At 34.6% G+C, this 23,061-nt stretch overlaps 1 long non-coding RNA gene across 1 annotated transcript; it reads right to left on the bottom strand.

The window, feature by feature from the left end:
• Nucleotides 1–767: 767 nt before the first annotated feature.
• LOC148125117 (uncharacterized) lies at nucleotides 768–21,706 on the bottom strand. Its single transcript, XR_015744522.1, has 3 exons — nucleotides 21,608–21,706; nucleotides 12,813–12,917; nucleotides 768–810 (listed from the first exon to the last, which is right to left on the bottom strand). It is a non-coding gene; the product is annotated as an uncharacterized LOC148125117 (long non-coding RNA).
• Nucleotides 21,707–23,061: the final 1,355 nt, after the last annotated feature.

Raw genomic sequence — 23,061 nt, 5'->3', positions numbered from 1 at the left:
AAAACTGGAAGATAGAATTTCACCATAATAGAGTAAACTATACCAAGATGTAAGTACTCCCAAATGTATGGGTATTAAATAGTGTTTTCAATCATCTCTTCAACTCATCGCTGCCAAATATCTCCTAAGAAACGTGTTAGCATTTGAATCTCTTGAGCATAACTAATTAGCACTTAGAAATTTTCTTAGAAAGGAAATTAGTATATAATGTATTCCACCTACACTATATATTTAAAAGAAAGCAAAAAACAAAATATGTTTTTCTTCCACTTGCTATTTTAAATTTCATACTTATTCAGTTCACATTTTACTTGATTTTTCAGAGTTTGGGATTAGAAAATAATGTGCAGAAAATGACTTATAAACTATACTTGCTGAACTACCAAATGAAGATTTGTCCCAAGATGTTTTGCTAAAGCTTCAGTCTTATTTCATGTACATATACCACAGAGCAAGGCAATGGTTGGAGGTGGAAGTTTTTATTAATTTTATGTCAACTGTCCAGTTGGCGAATCCAGAAAAAGGAACTCCTGGGACATTATTTTACCAGGAGTATAAAACTTTACTGAATAAACTACATTGGTACAGAAGAAGCGAAACCAGCTCTGAGTTTCCCACGCAAAAGCGAGTGTAGTTAATTCTCACTCTTCCCCATGGGCCACATTTTATTATGGAAAACAGCCAGCCACTCTTGGATATCTGTTCGTTGTTTCCTTGGGATACCAGCAATGTCTCACAGTGCCGATGGATGCTTGAATACCATTCTGCCTCCCTTGCATCCTATCTACCACCACCCACATTATTGTCAAGCTGCGAGAGAAGAAAAAATGTAGGTGAAAGTGAGAATCAGTCTTGACGTGCTGATGTCCCAGAAGAAGGGTAGATCTGAAACAATAATAAGCATATATACACATTATTACTTACAAACCAACTACTACTGCATTCTCTATTGGGGCCATTGGAGGTACTTAGTGTGAAACTTCTTAACCAACCTTGCTGTTCTAACATCTGGAGCAGCCACCCATTCAGCATCTGCCAACAGGTATCCTTTCCACAGTAATAGATATTGTTACTTTCCCTTGTGGTATCTGGAATCAAGAATTTTTTTTTTATCTCATAGCGCTCCTCTCCCTTAACTAGGATGGAAGGAGGAGGTGATTCTCTGACCAGTCTCAACCCAGAGTCTTGAAAGAGTTTTAAAAGATTGCAATGAAATACCAGATGAACCCGCCTGAGAGTTTTGGGCAACTTCAGCTCCATCGTTTCTGTATTTACCATCTGGAAGGTTTGTATTTGGGGCCTAATTTTTCAAAAGGTTGCCTCAGGCTCAGATATTTTGTAAATACAGTACCCCTTATCCCCCACCCTAAATTCTTTCTAGGGGCTCTTTTCCAATCTTCTTGGCTTTCCCTAGTTTACTTAGCACCTCACACACACATAGTGCCTCATGTGGCTTTCAAAATATCCATCCACTCAGGCAACAACACTGAAGATGGGGTTCCCTGTGGGAGTTCTGGAATGGGCATGAACTCAATCCCCATGGCCACCTTGAAAGGGGTAAAACCAATGTTCCATGAAAGGCAGGCCCAATTAGTCTGCTGATAATTGACATAACAGTGCAGGTATTTCCCTACCAATGAATTAGCACATTCACAAGCTCCATTGGTACTAGGAGAATAGGTAGAGCTACGTTTCTGGGAGGAGCCTATCATCTTAAAATATTCCCACCAAAACTTTGCTGTGAACTGCACTCCCTGTCTAAGATAATCTGTTTTGGGATCCCATGTAGTCTGTAGACATGCTGTACAAACATCTTGGCTAGGACCCAGGCTGAAGGAATCTTCAGACACACCACAAAGTGTGCTAACTTTGAGAACACGTCAGTGACAGTCCAGATTACTGTATTCCCAGAACTCTAAGACAACTCCACAATATAAAGTTCATGGATATCTCCTCCCTTAGTTTAGCTGGGTTGGCTACCATCTGTAGTAAGCTGGAGGCTGTCCAGGTAGGCGGTTCATGAAGGCACACAAGGGGCAACCCAGCCACATAGGCTTCTATGTCCTTTTTTCATTTTCAGCCACCAGAACTGTCTATTTACCAAATGAATGGTTTTCACAAACCCAGAATGCCCTGCGGTTTTCATGTCATGGCTCTTCTGCAGAACCAGTTCTCTGGCTGGATGGGATGTACAATTTGCTCCCCTTCCATGCCAAGCCCTTCTTTAATATCAAGTCATCCTTTGATATCCTATCCTGATACTCTCTCTTTTTTTTTTATAGAAACAGGTATTTCTACCCACTTATTTCATTGCTTCTTTTACTCATTCTTTTATTGAGAAATAATGCACCTTGGAACTCCAATAACCAGACAACGAATATTAGTATATGTCTGTGTGATAATAAGATAGAAAAAGGTGATAGCAAGTTAATATCAATCTGTTCTTCAAAATCTAGGTTGTACTCTAATGGGGAAGAAGGCTATCAGGACAATAGACTAGTTTGAGAAACTGAATAACCTACTTCCATACTGTTGCAAAAAATTAAAAAATGGACACATATACAAAGATAGCAATGTATACAGCAAACTGATGCAAGTATTTCAGTCATTACATTTTCATACAACTTATTCTTGTATGTTTTATTGCTTACTCTCCCTTGCCTCCCCCTCCCCCCTTCCATGTCTATATCTGAAGACACCACGAGCTGAAAGAGGAAGAAAGATGTTATGAAGTTATATCATTAGAATTACTCTACAATATATTTAAAATTTAAAAGCTGAGTCTGATTTTTTTCAAGACCTGAGTGCCATTCAATGGGGTGAGCTCTTGTTCCTTGCCCCAGCTCCTGCCTTCCTAGCAGTTTGAAATCATGCAAATGTGAGTAGATAAATACCACTTCAGTGGGAAGGTAAGAGTGTCCTGTGCACCTTTGCTTTTTGGCCATGCTAGTCACATGACCACAGAAAATGTATTTGGACAACACTGGCTCCCTCGGCCAAGAAACATAAACATTGCACCCTAGAATCAGACACAACTGGACAAGGAAACCTTTACCTTTAGTGCCTGGAATACCATGAATCAAAAATATCAGTCCCATCAGGATTGAGCCCTATACACATGTACACATGCCTCCATGCAGCAGAAAACAATTGCATAAGGTTCATAACTCCTTGTTTTTGTCTTTCCAACAGTCAAAATAACATTTATTTTTAGAAGCAAGATATATATAAAGTAGAATCATATACAATCTTCAAAGCTCTTTTTTGTTGATATTCAATCACAGCAGATAAATTAGGTAGAACTTAAATTATAAATTCAAGTGCCATTATGTCAATGAAATATTAGACAACATTGACAGTGTATACCAAGAGTTATTTTTGAATTAAAGGAAAAATGAAACATATCCCATCTTTAAACTCATCAAGAAATGAGTTTGTTGGCTGAGGGTGGAGCTGGCGTCATGATGATACGGCATGCGATCTTGAAGGTCTGAGATTGCTGCCAATATCTTTGCTCCTGGATGGTCCTATCAGGTCTAAATCATCCCGAAGAGATGGTGAAAGTGAAGAGCGCATCCTGTCGATCCCAGGGATACCACAAAGTCCTTGGTAGATCCAGGAGAAGCTCTTCTTGCCAGCGGCAAAGAGGCAGCCATTAAAGCTGCTGAAGTTGGGACAGCTCCGAAACGGAAGAGAGCAGAAAGAGTGTGCCGGTTTGGTGAGAACTTTTTTTTTACTCTAAGATCTGAAAGGACACCCTAAAGAAAAGAAAGAATCTGTAAAAGTTTTGACAGAAGTGATTAAGCAGCGATTTTAAACAGGAATGTTTTGTTTTTCTCATTGCTAGATTTTCTATATATGATCTTGCATTTTGAAACTGGACTGGTTTTTTTCGTTTATATCTATTTTTTTCTTCTTCTTTTTGATTTTGTAATATTTTAGACTAGAGGCTCCCTTTAATTATTTCATTTTTTAAAAATATCTTCTTTTTTTATTAATTCTTATTATATCTTGCTCGGAAAAGGAGGTGGTGATGATGGAAGAATACTAATGGTGGAAATAATGGACAATAATATGAAAACACTCCTGATTGCAATTTATGCTCCGAATGACAAACAAGAAGAATTCTACAAAAAATTACATATGAAAATAATTAAACTGAACTATGCTAATATAGTTATGATGGGAGATTTTAATGGAATTGCAGTCAATAAATTGGACTATATAGCACAGAAAACAATAAACCAAAACAGAAAGACTCTCCCTAAATCTTTTTTTAAAATGATAGATGAAATAAACTTAAAAGATACATGGAGAGAAAGAAATGCTAAAACTAAACAATACAACTTCTACTCAAATAGACATTTATCATGGTCCAGAATAGATATGATATGGATGTCAACAGAATTAATATCTAACATTCAAGAAATAAATATTGAAACAAGTACTTGGGTAGATCACAATCCAATGACAATTAAATGAAAAGGGCAAAAAAGAAGATCTAGATGGACGTTAACTAATACTAGTTTAAAGGAAAAAGACCACACAGTGGATGGAGAAAGAATTGGCTTTTTTCTTTAGAGAAAACAAAAAAGAAGATACATCAATTCAGAATGTATGGGATACAATGAAGGCATATGTTAGAGGCTTGATAATAGACTATACAAGGAAAAGAAATACTATGAAAAGGCTAGCATAAAAGACTTGAAAAAGAGCTACAGAAAATGCCACAGAAAAAGAACATCAAGCTAAAAATGGATATAATTAAACACAAAATGGGTCAAATAGAAAAAGAAGAATTAGCACAGAAAATTAGAGGTGCCAAACAGAACTACTTTGAAGACGCAAACAAACCAGGTAGATGGTTAGCATACAAATTGAGAAAGGAGAAAGAATCAAGGAAAATACCGCAATTAATAGATGACCAAGGCCAAGTTTGCCATCGTAGCAAATAGAAGAAGGAATCACTCGAGACTTCTATGGGAAATTATATATGCAAGAGAATGTTGATGAGGAAAGAGTTAAGCAGTATTTACAGAATGCTAATTTACCCAAGATACCTAAAGAGACTGAAACAATGTTAGAAAGCAATATAACGATGATGGAGCTAACTGAAGCACTCAAGAAGCAAAATAATGGAAAGGCACTAGGTCCAGGTGGACTTCTGACAGAATTTTATAAAACATTACAAGAATCGTTGAATCTTCCATTGCTAGAAGTTATGAATGAAGTTATGTTAAAGAAGAAGATACCTAAATCATGGTCAGAAGCCTATATTACACATTCCAAAAGAGGAGGCCGATCCATTACAAATTAAGAACTATAGACCCATTTCTTTACTAAATGCAGATTATAAAATCTTTGCTTCAATATTGGCAGAAAGACTTAAAAAATATTTAAATAATTTTATCCAGCCTGATCAAAATGGATTTCTGCCAAAGAGACAAATTAAAGTCAATATGAGAGTAATCTTGAATACTTTGGAATACTACAAGGCACATCCTGAAAAACAAATGGCTCTGATATTTTTAGATGCACAGAAGGCATTTGATAATGTGAATTCATGTTATTACTGTTGGAACAGATGGGTTTTGCTAGAAAATTTATTCAAGCAATAGAAGCTATATACTATAAGCAAACAACAAAGGTAATGATAGAGGGAGAACTGACAGACTCTATTTATATAAGAAAAGGAACAAGACAAGGGTGCCCACTATCACCTTTGTTGTTTGTGTTAACTTTGGAAGTGTTAAACAGAAATATTAGAGATGAAAACAATATAAAGGAATGAAAATCAAAAAGGAAGAATTTAAGCTGCACGCATTTGAGGATGATCTGGTTTTCATCTTAGAAGACCCTTTAGAAACAGCATCAAAATTGATAGAAAAGATAGAGACATATGGAAAGGTTTGAAAATAAATAAAGATAAGACAAAGATTTTGACAAAGAATATGCTATTAAGACAAAAGGAAGAACTGGCAGATCTACTGAAAATTCAGGTCACGAATAAGATCAAGTACTTGGGGATATATTTGACAGCAAGTTGTAGTCCATTAAAAGAGAATAATTATATTAAACTTAAACAGCAGATAGCATTAGATTTGGTGAAATGGGAAAACTTACAACTGTCACTAATAGGGAGAATTTCAACAATCAAGATGAATATATTACCCAGAATTTTATATTTGTTTCAAACAATTCCAATTAGGCTTGGAAAAGACTACTTTGAGGATTTAAACAAAATTGTGTTGAAATATATATGGCAAGGTAAGAAAGTGAGAATAAAGTTAAAACTTTTGCAAGATGCTAGAATTAGAGGAGGATTTGGTTTGCCTAATTGGGAGTTGTATTACCAAGCTACAAATTTGATGTGGGTTAAGGAATGGATAACACTAAGAAATACTAGATTGTTGACATTAGAAGGACATGATCTGTTGTTGGGGTGGCATGAATTTTTATGGTACAAAGGAACTAAAACACAGGGGTATTTTAGAAGACATTATATACGGGAGTCTCTGTGGTTAAACTGGAAAAGATTAAAAGACAATGTTATTTGAAAATTCCAGTCTGGTTATCGACTATTGAAGCATTTTCGTATCCTATAATATACAAAAAGGAACAAACAGATATGGTGAAATATTGAATGAAAAGGGTGAACTTAAATCTATGCAAAAACTAGAGGAACAAGGTATAAAGATGAATTGGTTCTCATATGTGCAAATACATTCAAGGTATGATAAAGATTCTAAAACAGAAGGTTTCTATGATAAACTGACTGACTTAGATAAGATTTTGACAGGTACTGATGAAAAGGTGATTTAAAAATTGTATGGATATTTATTAGAAATTAAACTAGAAGAAGAACAAGTTAAAGAAACTAAGAAGGACTCTTGTTCACCTAGCAGGAACAAAGACACAGAATTGACACAGTTGAAAAAGCTGAGTTATTCTACTTAGGTCATGAATGAAGTTATGCTAAAGAAAAGAATACCCAAAACATGGACAGAAGCATATATTACACTTATACTAAAGGAGGATACAAACCTGCAGCAAGTTACAAACTATAGACCCATATCCCTATTCAATTCAGACTATAAAATCTTTGCTTCAATTTTGGCAGAAAGACTAAAAAGATATTTAAATAACTTTATCCATATAGATCAAAATGGATTTCTGCCAAAGAGACAAATCAAAGACAACGTCAGAATTATTCTGGAATATTATGAGGCACATCCAGAAAAGCAAGTGGCCTTGATGTTCCTAGATGCACAAAAAGCCTTTGACAATGTGAGTTGGCAATTCATTTTATTTCAGTTGATACAAATGGGCTTTGGTAAAAAATTTTATCCAAGTCATTGAAATGATATACCATGAACAAACTGCAAAGATTATGGTAAATGGAGAACTAACCGAATCTATAGATATAAGAAGAGGGACAAGGCAAGGTTATCCACTGTTGCCTCTGCTGTTTGTGTTAACATTGGCAGTGTTGAATAGGAACATTAGAGAAGAAAAAGAAATAAAAGGAATGACAATCAAAAAGGAAGAGTATAAATTGAAAGCCTTTGCAGATGACCTGGTATTTATATTAGAAGATCAATTGGAAACAGCACCTAAATTAATAGAAAAAATAGAAAAATATGGAAAAGTAGCAGGTTTGAAAATAAATAAAGATAAAACAAAGATATTAACGAAGAATATGCTAGCAAGACGAAAGTAAAAGTTGGAAGAAGTTTTAGAAATACAGGTCATAAATAAGATTAAGTATTTAGGGATATACATCACATCAAGATGTAGTACACTGAAGGAGGATAATTATTTTAAACACAAACAGCAGATTGTGACAGATTTGACAAAATGGAAAAACTTACAATTATCATTGGTTGGAGAATATCTACAATTAAGATGAATGTATTGCCTAGAATTTTATATCTTTTCCAGACAATTCCAATTCGATTAGGGAAAGAGTTTTTTGAAGATTTCAATCGAATTGTGCTGAAATATATTTGGCAGGGTAAAAAAGCAAGAATAAAATTAAAACTGTTACAGGATGCAAGAATAAGAGGAGGGTTTGCCTTGCCCAATTGGGAGTTGTATTACCAGGCGACAAGTTTGATGTGGGTAAAGGAATGGATGACATTAAGAAACAGTAGACTATTGACTTTAGAAGGTCATGACTTGCTGTTGGGATGGCATGCTTTCCTTTGGTACAAGGGAACTAAAACACAGGGGTATTTAGAAGGCATTACATTCAAGAGGCATTGTTTTTGAATTGGGAGAAAATAAAAATACAGCACTATTTAAAAATTCCATTATGGATATTTACTATTGAAGCTTTTTCTTATCCAATAATATATAAAAAGGAACAAACAGTTAGATGTGGTGAAATATTGAATGAAAAGGGTGAACTTTTGGCTTCCGGTTTGTAGCGCTTCGGTGCAGGCAGGAATCCACGACTGTGCACGGTCTCTGCCTGTGTTCACTGCCCGAGTGCCCCAAGCCATTTGGCTTCGGGGCTAAGCCACCTTTGCAGAAGGTGGTGAAGACTGGGGGGCTCTGGCAGGGATGAGAGACATCGCATCTCTCTTCCCTAGCTGGCAAAATCTCCCTCTCCAAAGGCAGCTGAGCGGCGGTCTGCAATGGCCGCCACATAGAAGAGCTCAGCCGGAAAAAGAAAGTGCAGGAGGAGCTGTGAAGAAGTGAAAGTGATCTTTGCTGACAGGGACAAAGCAACAGTGAAAGTATCCTGATATTTAATACTTATTAAAGATACATTGTTCCCAGATTGAGCAAGCAGCGAATGGATATTAAAGGGAAAAGTTTTTTTCTTTTCACTCTCCTTCCAAATGGAACAGCGATAGAACTTTGAGAGAAATTGGAAAACCCGCATTGGAGGTATGCTAAATGCTAAAGACTATGCTAATGCCAAGGGGATATGGATTTCTAAATATTTAAAGAAAAATTTTCTTTTGCTACAAGTGGGAAGGAAGAGGAAAAAAAATTGAAGTAGAATTTGAAAACAAGGAGCAGACTGCCTAGAATTTTAAAGAGCTATTTGAACATTAATAAGACTTCAAAAAGACATATTTTAATTGGAACTTTGTGACTTAACAGTAATCCCAGAAAAAGAAATGGAAGACAGGAAAAAGTGCAAAAAGAAATAGTTTATCTGGATTGTTTGGTGACTTTGGATCTTTTGGAAATTTTTTTTTTTTTTTTTTTTTTTGCTTAAAAATACTCGGGTGGCTGTTTTGGGGGAAAGATTTCCTCTTTATAATAGCATTATCTTTGGATGAATCCCAAACTGAATACCAAAAATACAAAAAGGAAGAACAAGATTGGAAAGATACTTTGGGCATTCTTTTTCAATCTCTAGAAATGGCGGCACGTACTTATGGAGAATCGATTGTGCAGCAGGATGATTGGAACAAAGAAGAAACCATCTTTGATGAACATGTGATTTTATCTGGGGAGGAGAAGAAAGAGGGAAAAAAAAGGGGATTTTAAGACCTAAAAAAACAACCAAAAATGATAAAAATGAGTTGAAAGGTGGATATAAGGTTAGAAAACAACAGAAAGGGGGAAAGCAGAAGAAGAAAAGGGAGGTGGAGAGACAAAGGGGTAAAAAGGGTAAGAAGAATAAGCAAGGGAGAAAGGAAGGGGTGAGAAGTCTCAATGACGGGAAGCAAGATTTAAAGAAACAAAATTCATTTAGAGACAATGGGTAAATCTAATTGAAAAAGGGATTCTGTAAGGTATATAAGACTGTGTTTTTATATGTGTTTTTAGAATAAAATGTTTAAGATATAAATGAGTATTAATATGTATGATTAAAATGGTATTGACAGTGGTACTAGCCACATTATATATCTATAAATTTGTTCTTTTGTTGTTGTTGTTGTTCTCTCTTTTTTTCTTTTTTTTTCTATATATTGTGTAATTTTAGAATGTGCTAAACAGAATCCCAATACAAGTTATGTGTGATATTAAATATTATTAGGTTAGGGGAAAGAGTTAAAGGCATCATACTCCAATCAGTGTACAGGAGAAGTTTTGTTTAAAAAGAAAAGATGGATAGTTGAGAACAGACAAAGAATGACAAGTGTTATGATTTGAACTGAGATGAGATAAGTAGAATAAAACTAAGAGAGTTAAAAGAAGGAAGAAGCTATATAGAAAATGGAAAATGGTAATAAGATATGGAACGGTATATAAAAGGAACATGATTTTTGAAGTTGTGTCTGTACAATGAGTTTTAACCGGGGATCAAGCAACTTTCAGAAAAGATGTTTTATGCTTTTGTGTTTCATGTTTTGTCTGTTTGTGTATTGGAAGAGAACAATGAAATTGTAAATAAGACAGATGGATATAAAAATGTATACAATCTAAAGTAAAAGAGATATAATTTGAATAAATAGAAGGAAAGGGAGTAATAAAGAGAAGTTGGGATAAGTTATGAAGTTGAACAGATAAGGTAAATATATATATTAAATTGTGTTTATATGGAAATGTGATAATTTGGAATAACTCTGTCTTTAAATAAGATGTTGTACTGGTTTTTTTAGAAAAAGATTTCTTATGTTATTATATTCTATGTTTTGTTTGTCTGTATATTGTTTTGTAAAATTAATAAAATTTGCTTTAAAAAAAAGAAAAGGGTGAACTTAAATCTATTCAAGCATTGGAAGAACAAGGGATAAAAATGAACTGGTTTTCATATTTGCAAATACAATCTAGATTTGACAAAGATGTTAAAACAGAAGGTATTTATGATAAATTGACTGATTTAGATAAAATTTTGATGGGTACTGATGAAAAGGTAATTTAAAAACTTCATGGACATTTACTAGAATTCAAATTGGAGGAGGAACAAGTTAAAAAAATGATGATTGCTTGGGAGAAAAATTTTAGATATGGGATTGATTTAGAAAAATGGCAAAAATTGTGATCTCAAAATTATAAAATGACAATGTAAACTGCATATAAAGAAAATTTGTATAAGATGTTTTACAGGTAGCATCGACCCCCGATGAGACTTGCGAGAATGTTTAAGAATAAATTGGATAAATGTTGGAAATGTCATCAGATACCTGGTTCATATTACCATATGTGGTGGACATGCTCGGACGCAAAGAAATATTGGACTAAAATCCACACATGGTTGGAAAAACTGATAAAACAACATAGACTTTAAACTAGAGATTTTTTTTATTGGGAATTATACCAGAAATATACAACAAAGAATTGAAATATTTAATTGTAAATGTTTTAACAGTGGCTAGAATTGTATTTGCTAAGAATTTGAAAAATGATAAATGCAGGAGGAAGTTATTAAGAAAATTATGGACTGTGCTGAAATGAATAGATTGATATTTTAAATTAGAGAACAAGAAGATAAACAATTTTATATGATATGGGATTTTTTTTATTAATGGTTGGACAAAAAGACATGGTAATGTAATAGACTAGATAATTTTGTAATAGAAGTTTAATAGATTGCAATATGGCATTATATAACCATTATATAATGCTATATAAGCATTATAAAATGCAATATAGACATATACAACCATTGGATGAAAGTATAATATAATTTTTTTAAAAAAATTGGAATATCTCGTATGAAATGATGGAATAAATAGTTTAGTCATGGATGATTAATAACTGATAAACATGTTAGTTTTTGACAATGTGAAAATTGATATAAACTAGGAGTAATGACTACAGAAGGTTAGCACAAAAGATTTGTAACCAACTGACACACTGTATGCATATAAAATGGAAAATGGTTTTTATGTTTTGTTTGTATATGTTTGTCTTAAAAAATAAAAACTTTTATTTAAAAAAAATTACTCAGTCACTGCCATTTAAAGCCCCTTTGATTCATCTATCAAAACTGCAAACTGTTGATATTGCTACCATTAAATTACTTTATTCATGAAGCGTGGGAGCTCAGCAGCTTATAGATGCAGGAGTTGTTGGCTGGAGAATGTTGGCTCTCTGTATTCCAGAAGTTTTAACCCTAGCACTGGTGACAGAGTGAGCTTCCATTCTCCTTCTGCCAGCCTAGCAGTTCAAAAGTATGCAAATACAAATAGATAAATAGGTACCACTCCAGTGCGATTAATGGCAGAAGCAAGAAGCCAATCCGTATTGGACCAGCCCAAATGTGAAGTGAAAACCAGTAGAGATAAAGGATGCTGATACTCCCACAGAACACTGTTAGCTGCTTTGTATGTAGAACTAGTTTGTCCCCCCCTCCCCCCCGTGGTATATGCTGAATAGTGTGCAAGCATGAACTGAACACACTAGCAGGCTTAGGGAGACAAACTTCTACTCTGTAATAACATTGTAGACTCCTGGCCTTCATGTAGCAATGCTATACCCCAAATAAATTACTTAGCAGAATAACAAAACAACAGAGTTGGAAGGGACCTTGGAGATCTTCTAGTCCAACCCGCTCCTCAAGCAGGAGACCCTAAACCATTTCAGATAAATGTTCCAGTCTCTTTTTAAGTTCCATCCTTCTCATATACTCTACACCAAGAGTTATAGTTTTTAAAAAGACATACATTGTATAAAACATCAAACTGAAAAAAAATGCAATAAAAATATGTAATAGCATACTGACCTTCCCAAATGAATTCCAATTAGTCTAAAATGAAGTAGAAAATGCAAACACTCATTTTAAAAATGTAGTGAAGATGACAAAATAAAATTATGTCAAGGAAAAAAGCTTAAAGACTTCCTCTTTTTGCAATCTCATGTTTATACAGTATTACAACTTGGCCTTTTATTTTAATCCTACGAACCTTGGTGTCCTTTATGAATCGAGAGTTTTCCTACTTCCTTTCCTGCCTTAATACTGGTAGATAGTATAGAGTTTCACCAATAATTACAAGAGAATCTAATATTTTCTTCCTAAAAAAAAATGACAGCACTTCAGGTTAAAAGGGGTAAACAGGTTTTTTCCTCTGAGGCAACTGCAAATGATGAATCACTTCATTTGGAAAACAAACACATCCTGCAATTTTATTTTTGCAGAATAAAAAATTTAAAAGCCCATCTGCACTTGTAACTTTGATAGGGAGCTAAACTAATGGATACTCTATGCTGACTAATTTTACAGGTTATGATAGGTTTAAGGGCTATAGCACTAAATAACTTGAAAGCATATATCAATAATTATTTGTCTGTGTAATGGATTCTCCAATGTAAAAAGTAAAACATATTTTCCACAGTGACTCCAGAGCAATTTAAGATGGTATGCCTGGAAAACTGCAGAATATTAACCATTTGCAATACCAGATGTTTTTGTTGACATTTTCTATTTTTTAGAATTCTTGTCATTACAAAAAGAACCAGAAGTTAAGCCATCTAATTACTATTTACTATTAAATGTGGGGAAAGTTTACAACAGTATTTTAGTTATATTATCTAAGTGGACTCATATATTGAACAAACAAACCCATGCATACAAAAGCCATAATGCATTGAAGTATAACCTTAAAATCAAGTACTCCCATTTTGAACCAGCAGGAAAACAGTTAATCCTAAATTGTGAGGCCCAAGCAACATTTCCCTATGTATCTAGAATCAATGCATGCTATGCTGCTCTTTTATATGCATCTTTCTAAAAGCCCTCACTGGTAGTTCCCTGAACTAAATTCAAATCCTACCCCAATATTGTTCATCATATTAAAGGCCTTCTTCAAGTGGTCACAACATTACTGGCATGGAGCAAGTTCTTAAGTCATTACTTAAGTCATTACATTTTAATGCATCCTCCATTGTCCATACATAGCATCTTGAAACAGGATATTAGAAAAACCACTATTTGCAGAGCATAGACCTTTAATGTCCTCTTCAGTCTTTCTAGGTAGAAACATGTAGACATCTCCTATAGAAACAGTTGGTAGCCTTTTTACAAGTGAGAAGGTTGTGAGGAATCACTCTATGAATGAAACAAATGATAGCAGCCCATATGCAAGGCATTCCCTTTCAAAAGCTCACTGATTCCAACACAGTTTTTGTCTGGATGACTAGAGGGGAACATTGAAGGGAAACTGTGATAAAATCTTCCTGAGTTACTCCTCCGTTTAGCAGATACAGCAATAGGAGATAAGCACTAAGAGATCAAAGAAATTTTAAAAATTGACTCTCCAACACCCCTGAACAAACCACAAAGTGACATCAATGAGTCTGATTTAGAACATAGAACATAGAATAACAGAGTTGGAAGGGACTTTGGAGGTTTTCTAGTCCAACTCCTGCCTAGGCAGGAAACCATACACCACATTTGTGAGCCTAACTAAAATAATCCAACAATAAGAAAGTAATAACTACTTTCTTCATACACAATTTTTTTTAATGTTAAGGTGATTACAAGTAACTGAAGCTGAAAATAAAATATCATGCATACTTTGTAATTCAACACAGGCAAATATCTGGCTGCTTTGAGAGTCAGCACAGTAAATAAGAATTGTAGTAGATGAATTAATAAATGGAAGCTGCATAATGTAATGTTCTGTAGCATATTTCTCAATGAGGACATTGAATGGCAAATTGAAATTAATAGAAAATAAGAAAAGGAAAAATCAGCCGTACAAGAAAATACTTGATTTAGCTGCTAAGTGATATTTTGATAGTTGTTTCAAAGCCTTGGGTAGATAAGAAATATGGATGGCAGCACTACATAATTGTATACATATGTATTTGCTTAACATAATATTATCAATTAAATGTCTACTCTCAATCATTTTGGGTTAGACAGGTCTTTCTTGGTTGAATCCAGTTTTGAGTTGCCTGAAGAAGTTAATCATTAGAAATCCAGAGGAAGAGACTTCATTTTTTTTCTAGAAGATCTGCTAAATCAGAGCCAACCCCACCCTGAATCAATTTGTACAGCTGATGCTGTGAAACAGTTTTACAAATTGTCCTCTAAACCTTTTAAGATCATTTGGTCATTTATTTTGTGCATAGTTGATTCATTATTACTTGTTTAAGTATCTCCATGTACCGTGTTTCTCATATAATAAGGCTTTTTTTGAGCCCCGAAAAAATGGCTAGGCCGTCTTTTCGGGGGTGACTTAATTCCCCCCCTTGCATCTTTGGGCGGGTGGCGATGGCTTGGATGTTGACCTCGGCATTGGTGGGGCACTTCGTATCGGGGTCAACGCAGGCAGCACCATATCCGGGTGTGCAACAAAAGTACTTCCTAACGGCAAGTCCCCCCACCACTCCCCCCCATTTCGCATGTTTTAATATAGGCCTTAATTTGGGGGAGGGGCTTAATTTCATTTCATGCCTATAAAACATGCTGGGACTTCCTATTTGGGGAGGCCATATTGTTGGAGAACCAGGGTATATAGTATGTCAAAATGCATCCCAAGAGTGCAACTGGTTGCATATCCCAATACACGGGACCACAGTCTTAACTAAAATGAACTTGTTGAATGTAAATACTGACTGAAGATTGTAGCTAACTGCCTTTCTTTGACCGCAAGTTATGCAGCAAATTTGGTATATGATCAAATACATTTCTATTTTTATCACATTCTCTGACAAGTTCAAGAACCCAGCAAATGCCATTCCTTTCATGAGCGGATAAAAGCATGAACTTTGAGGTTGCTTGGTTTTTAAAATAAAAGCACTGGGCATTTAGAGCAGTTGTATAAAATTAAATGCTTGTTCATAAATTATAAATCAGGAAAAATAGCTAGTTATATGCAAACTCTGAACACACTTAAAATACTGTTTTCTTCTTTGCTTAGGCTCAAATTTGTGTTTTCTATTTCCAATTCTGATCATAGATCCTTTTGAAGAATCAATATTTTTATTTACTTATTTATCTAATTTAGGTTCCATTTTAGTCTCACTCTTTCACTCCTCTCCTAGTTTGCATATCAAAGAGCCATGGTGGCACAGTAGTTAGAACACAGTACTGCAGGCTACTTCTGCTGATTGTCGGCTGCCTGCAATTTGGCAGTTTTTGGCACCAGGCTCAAAGTTGACTCATCCTTCCATCCTTCCGAGGTGGGTAAATTGAGGACCCAGATTGTTAGGGGCAATATGCTGACTCTGTAAATTGCTAGGACAGGGCTGTAAAACACTTTGAAGCAGTATATAAGTCTAAATGCAACTTAGATAGTTAGCTATCTTGGATTGTTCCCAACCATTTTACATAGTGGACTGATGAATTCCCCATGACAACATTAGGGAATGAAAATATCTAGCTTATCTACCAGTGACACTAAAAGCTAACTGCAACATTCGTATAATTTGATTACTGTTCCAAATATATTTCATTAACAATGAGATGTCACCACTTAATCTGTTCGTCAAAAGATTCTCTATGATACCTTTGAAAGGCTGTGTATTTTCCTAAATATAATTTGTATACATCCTGTGCTTTATGACAACTACTATCTTGTCTCCAAAAATTTTGCTTCAATTCCTGGATTAGAAGAAATTATAGAGTGTGGGCTGGAGTGGAAACCTGAACTGTTCTTGTTAGGAATGATTAAAGGGGATTATACCCCTAAAGTAAGATATCTGACCATCCACTTATTGAAAGTGGCATGGATTTCATTAGCACAATATTGGAAGAATCCAAATGTAGCACCGATACATATTACTATTCAAAAAACGTATGAGTGTGCCCAATTGGAGAGGGTCACACTCAAAATCAATGGGAAGGAGGACACAGATTATTATAGGGCATGGGACAAATGGTACAACTGGGTAGACCGTAAAGGGAAAACACATAAATGAACCCTAGAAACAAATTATATGCAACTGTCTTTATGAAATGTACAAGAATAACAAAGGTGTTAAATATTCTTTTCTTCTACAATATTATTACTAGCATTTTATATTCACTATATTTTATTATTTATTATTTAAAAAGTATGAATATATTATTATTATTTATTAATTAATAAATAGTTATAATCCAACGAGAAGATTAGTAAAGTATTGCAAGTTACGCAGTGATCAGTGAAAGGAAAAACATACAGATTTATTCAATAAATTCAACACTAACTAAAAATGATTTGATAGTTAATGGAAATGTGAGAAGTATTAGTAATGATTATCAGGACGTATCAAATTTGATATCGAATGTAAAGAGGAATGTGTTATGTATACATTATTGGTTTTGTATTTTCAAATTTTTATGTTTTTAATTCTTGTAAATAAAGTTTATTTAAAATTAAAAAATAAAATAAAAAAGAACAATTATTTATAACTTCTTGAAATTAGGCAAGCATTTGTTCCTGTTTTTAAATTCATTTCTGCTTTTTCTGCTAAGATAGGTGTGTTATTGTTTATTGTTTTATGTATTAGCTATATAATGAAATAAAATAGTAAAAAAAATCACTATTTTAACGAAAGCATCAATTAAATAGTTGTACTATTTTAAAACATATATTTCATGCATATGAATTTATTATAAACACATGGCACAACAGAACAACAATCTGCACAATGTAATAATTATTTATATAATTAGATTGGAGGAAATAGTATGGTTGTTATTATTAAATATTATAATTGAGAAAAGACTGCTATTAACATTGTATAATTAAGTATTGGGCTACACGTTTAATACATTTTGTAACCATAACTCCTTGAATGTATTGTGGAAATTAAGGAAGTTGTGCCAGTTTCTGTCTGTGAACTACAGCATAGCATGGGAGATGGGATAATCTCACTGATTCCAATTAGCAAGCAGCCACATTAAAAAAAAGAAAGACAAATAGCCGTCATAATAATAGATTGCAGGACACTTGATAAATTACAACATCAATTCTGAAGCATTCTAGTTTCATAAAAACAATACTTCCAAAATAAGTTTCACAATAATGAGATACGGTGGCATATTTAAATAATGTTTAACTAAAAATGGGTCATATTTTCATCAAGATGTTTCATTTATAGCTGATCAACATAATAGGCAAGGTATTATTTTATTGTCAAATGAGATTTAGTTAATATCCTTAAAATGAGAATGAGAATGATCCACAAATACAACTTCTATTATATGAAAGGAAAAGAAACACATATTGGAAATAATTTTAATTCACCCTAAAATATATTGTAAGTTAGTCCTATATCATAATTAGCATAATGCTATCAACATAAACAAACATTTTTCTATCAGTGAAAGGAAAAACATACAGATTTATTCAATAAATTCAACACTAATTAAAAAAATCTTAAATAAAAAATCATAATTTATCTTATTTTAGTTCTTCAGATATTTGTAACTAAAATTCTTTTTGATTTATGTAACTATAATGCATGGTTCTTATAATACTGTAAGTTCACTAATTTCATGGGTGAGATAAATGTACACTGATGTATTCTATATATTGATGCATCTTTAACATTCCCTTTGAAATATAAACTATAAAACATTCATCTAAAATGCAGCTCTCCACTTTTTCTCCAAGTTTTTGCTATTTCTAGTTCATGCTAAGTGAAAACTGCCACTAGAGGCTACCCCAACCTTAACCCTCTTAAAGAAACTTAAAGCTACTTTTGGAAGAGAAGCTGTTGGTCATAGAGAAGATTGTTAAAAGACACATGTTCTGTTAGATTCCCTGACACAAAATAAACTTACAAGATTGAGTTGTAATTGTAAGAACTCTATAGTTATCTACAAAATTCCCCTTTCTGTATTTTATGAGGTTTTGTACGTTTTAGCAGTAAACATTATCAGAAATGTATGCCAATCCCACTGGTATACAAAGGGAGTCTGAATAAATAAATAAATAGCATCAATATTTGGATTTTGTTTCATTTAGTTTATAAACAAAATAGTCTAACATCATGAAGTGTATCATGAACCCTCTTCAATAAATTCAAATAAAGGGAAAACTAGGGCAGGTTATACCAGTTTGCTTCAGAGCCAATTTGGCTTTCCCTAGCCCTATATAAATCCCATAAATCTTATCATAGTTTAGTTCTCAGATTCCTCATGCACATGCATCTCCATAAAAAAAAGTCATTGATTCCTTTCAGAAAGTTCAGAACTAAAGAATAACCTGTTCCATTCTTACTATTGTTTGTATACTCATGTTGGGAGTACTGTGGGACACTCTGACCACTGCATGATTCACCTTGTACCTGCCTACAGACAAAGACTTAAAACTATTAAAACAACAATTAAATCAGTGAAGACTTGGTTCAGATGAGGCAAAGCTGAAACTCCAGGCCTGCCTTGATTGCACTAATTGGAATGTTTTTGAAGATGCCTCTGCAGACCTAGATGAGCTCACAGATACTGTAACATCATATGTTAGCTTCTGCAAAGACTTATGTGTACCAACAAGGAACCTCCAAATATATAGTAACAATAAACCTTGGTTCACAGCTAAACTTAAGCAACTACATCGTTCCAAAGAGGAGAAAAGGCAACAGAATGCTATACAACCAGGCCAGAAACATATTATCAAGAGAGATCAGAGCAGCAAAAAAAAAGCTACTCTGAAAAGTTAAAGAATCAGTTCTCAACAAATGAACCAGCAAATATGTGGAAAACTCTTAAAAACATCACTGGCTTCAGCAAACCTCCTTCCCAGGCAGAAGGAAATCAACAACTAGTAGATGACCTGAATGTGTTTTACTGCAGGTTTAAAAAGAAACTACAGCCACCTATCTCCACAACCCACATCTCAAACACACCAACAACAGCCAAGCCTCCTACAACTGGCCCCAATCCATTGGGCTCACAACCTCTGGTGATCACAGAAAAAGAAGTGCAAGATCTATTACACAGACAGAAGCCAGGAAAAGCACCAGGGCCAGGCTTAAAAGTCTGTGCTGACCAATTGGCCCACATCTTCACCCAAATCTTCAATAGATCACTAGAGATGTGCTATGTTCCTTCCTGCTTCAAAAGTTCTATCATCATCCCAGTGCCAAAGAAGCCCTCCATCAAGGAAGTGAATGACTACAGATCAGTTGCTCTAACATTTGTAGTTATGAAAATCTTTGAAAGGCTTGGGCTGTCCCACGTGAAAACCATCATGGATCCGCTGTTAGATCCCATGCAGTTTGCATACCCAGCAAATAGATCAACAGATGATGCTGTTAACATGGTTCTGCATTACATCCTACAACACCTTGAATCTCCAATACCTACGCAAGGGTCCTCTTCGTAGACTTCAGTTCAGCATTCAATACCCTCATTCCAGACACTCTTCTAAGTAAATTAAACCAACTAGCAGTACCTGAACACACTTGTAAGTGGATCATAAGCTTCCTAATGGACAGGAAGCAGCAGGTGAAGCTAGGCAGAATCACATCGGATACCTGTACAATCAGCACAGGAGCCCCCCCAAGTCTGTGTGCTATCTCCACTTCTCTTCTCCCCATATACCAATGACCGCATCTCAAATGATCCATCTGTTAAAATACTGAAGTTTGCTGATGACATAACAGTGATTGGTCTCATTCAAGACAACAATGAATCTGCATATAGACAGGAGGTTATACAACTTGCCTCATGGTGTAACTAGAATAATCTGGAACTGAACACACTCAAAACCGTAGAAATGGTGGTAGACTTTAGAAGAAACCTTCCCATACTACCACCTCTTACAATACTAAGCAACACAGTATCAACAGCAGAGACCTTCAAATTTCTAGGTTCTACTATATCACATGACCTAAAATGTATGCCTAATATCAAAAACGTTATCAAAAAAGCACAACAAAGACTGTTCTTTCTGTGCCAACTCAGAAAGCTCAAACTGCCCAAGGAGCTGCTGATACAGTTCTACAGAGGAATTATTGAGTTTATCATCTGTACCTCTATTTGCAACCCAACAGGACAGACACAGACTTCAGGGGATAATTAGGACTGCAGAAAAAACAATTACTCCCCACCTGCCTTCAATCGAGGACCTGTATACTGCAGGAGTCAAACAGAGGGCTGTGAAAATATTTACAGACCCCTCACATCCCGGACATAACTGTTTCAACTCCTTCCCTCAAAACAACACTATAGAGCACTGCACAGCAGAACAACTAGACATAAGAACATTTTTTTCCAAAAGCCATCACTCTGCTAAACAAATAATTCCCCCAACACTGTTCAACTATTTACAAAGTGTGCACTACTATTACTGTTAATCTTCTCATCACTCCTTATCACCCATCCCCCTCCCACTTGTGATTGTAGGACTGTAACTTTGTTGCTTGTATCCTTACAATTTATATTGACTGTTTCCTAGTATGATTTGATTGTTGATTATACCCTATGACTATCATTAAGTGTTGTACATTATGATTCTTGATTCTTAATGAATGTATCTTTTCTTTATTTCTTTATTTACACCAAGACCAATTCCTTGTGTGTCCAATCACACATGGCCAAAAAAATATTCTATTCTACTCTACTCTACTCTACTCTACTCTACTCTACTCTACTCTACTCTACTCTACTCTATTCTATTCTATTCTATTCCATTCTATTCTATTCTATTCTATTCTTCCAGGTTGAAAGATTCACTGTTGCCCAAGAAATGCCCTGTTGAAGGCTCCTTTCATGTCACCATTAAGTTGCCCACTGAAATGGTACCTATCTATTTGTGGTCACCCAATTTCAAACTGCTGAGTTGGCAGGAGCTGGAACATGTGATGGGAGCTCACTCCATTCTGTGGCAGCCACTGGCTCTCAAATGCATGCATGCCTATCGCCAGCCCAGTATCCTAATCACTTAAGCCACCGCACGCACTTCCATTCTTGCTTTGATTATCATAGCATTAAAACAGTGATGCTACAATAAGGGGGAAAAGAAAGGTTGTGCATTAGTGTCAAGGGAGATATTATGGAAAGGGTCTGGGAAGACATCCATTTGTGTAAACCATTGAAGGATACAAAAGAATCGTATGGGATTACTGGATAGAGAACAAACATCTTTGTTAGGCATGGTAGACCAGTTGTCACAGTTGCCAGCCAGCAAGACTTGCCTTCCTGTTGATATGGGAAGGGTAAAAAATGGAAAAGAATGATCATTCAGGTCCTACAGTTGCCATGGTCTACTCTAGACTGGAGACAAATCCCAGACAGTAAGGGAGGTCAAGGCCCCACCCATCAACATGACACTTCTGCTGGCCATTCTTTCCAGCCTTTCTTGGAAGTCCCCACACAGTAGTATAATTTATTTTCCTAATTTCTTTTTTAGCTTTTGCTTAGCATTTTAAGACATATACTAAATTATTTAATTCTTTGATATAATTTCTCCCAATTGACCTGGGGTCCTGATGGGGCAATGGTTAGTGGAGAAGATACTATCTCCACCTTGTTGTATATTGCTTCCTTCCTAAGCCATCTTTGTTCATTTTAATGTTGTAACTTATCATTTTAATGTTTTATATTATTATTTTTATCTTGTCTGTAAGCCACCTGGAATCCTCTGATGGTGAGATAGACAATTTATTTATTTTATTAATTAAACTGATTTCAATGGTTTTTTTCCTGTTATTTTTATCTATGGTTTCTGATGCTTTTTTGTTATTCCTTTTAGCAATTCAAGGGATCCTATAATTATTTTCTTTTTCCTTGACCTATGAAAACACTGTTTTATCTATGTGCAAGTTTTTGTAACTTAGAAAATTAACTTATATCTTCTTCTAACAACAGAGAAATACTTATTAAACTAGGAGTTTAAACTTGCTTGCTTTTATAAGAAACATACATTTTCACATGAGAAAGATCTTTTATCTTGAATTTGTTGTTCAAATTTATAACAGTGGGAATTTAAAACTTGCTAGTAGCTATTAAGTATAATTAATAAGCCATTGAAATCTGTAATGGAACAAGATATGTGTTTCAGGAAGACACTTTTTTAATACTAACATTGAATATTTAATAAATATATTGCATTTCTTAATTATGATCACTCTACTAAGACATTTTCACTGGTATTTCTAATATTTTTAATTGTATCCAGTGGATAAGTGTGCCTAGATATTTTATTCATAATTCAAGGTAAACAAAATTATAATATTAATCCAAGTTTGTAGAACAAGTTAGTAGAATAATGCATG

This window comes from Pseudonaja textilis, chromosome 8 (genome assembly GCF_049901715.1).
Source record: "Pseudonaja textilis isolate UNSWEBS1 chromosome 8, rPseTex1.2, whole genome shotgun sequence".
Taxonomy (NCBI): Eukaryota; Metazoa; Chordata; class Lepidosauria; order Squamata; family Elapidae; genus Pseudonaja; species Pseudonaja textilis.
Note: the sequence above shows the minus strand (reverse complement) of the source record. Positions and strands in the feature narration are given on the sequence as shown.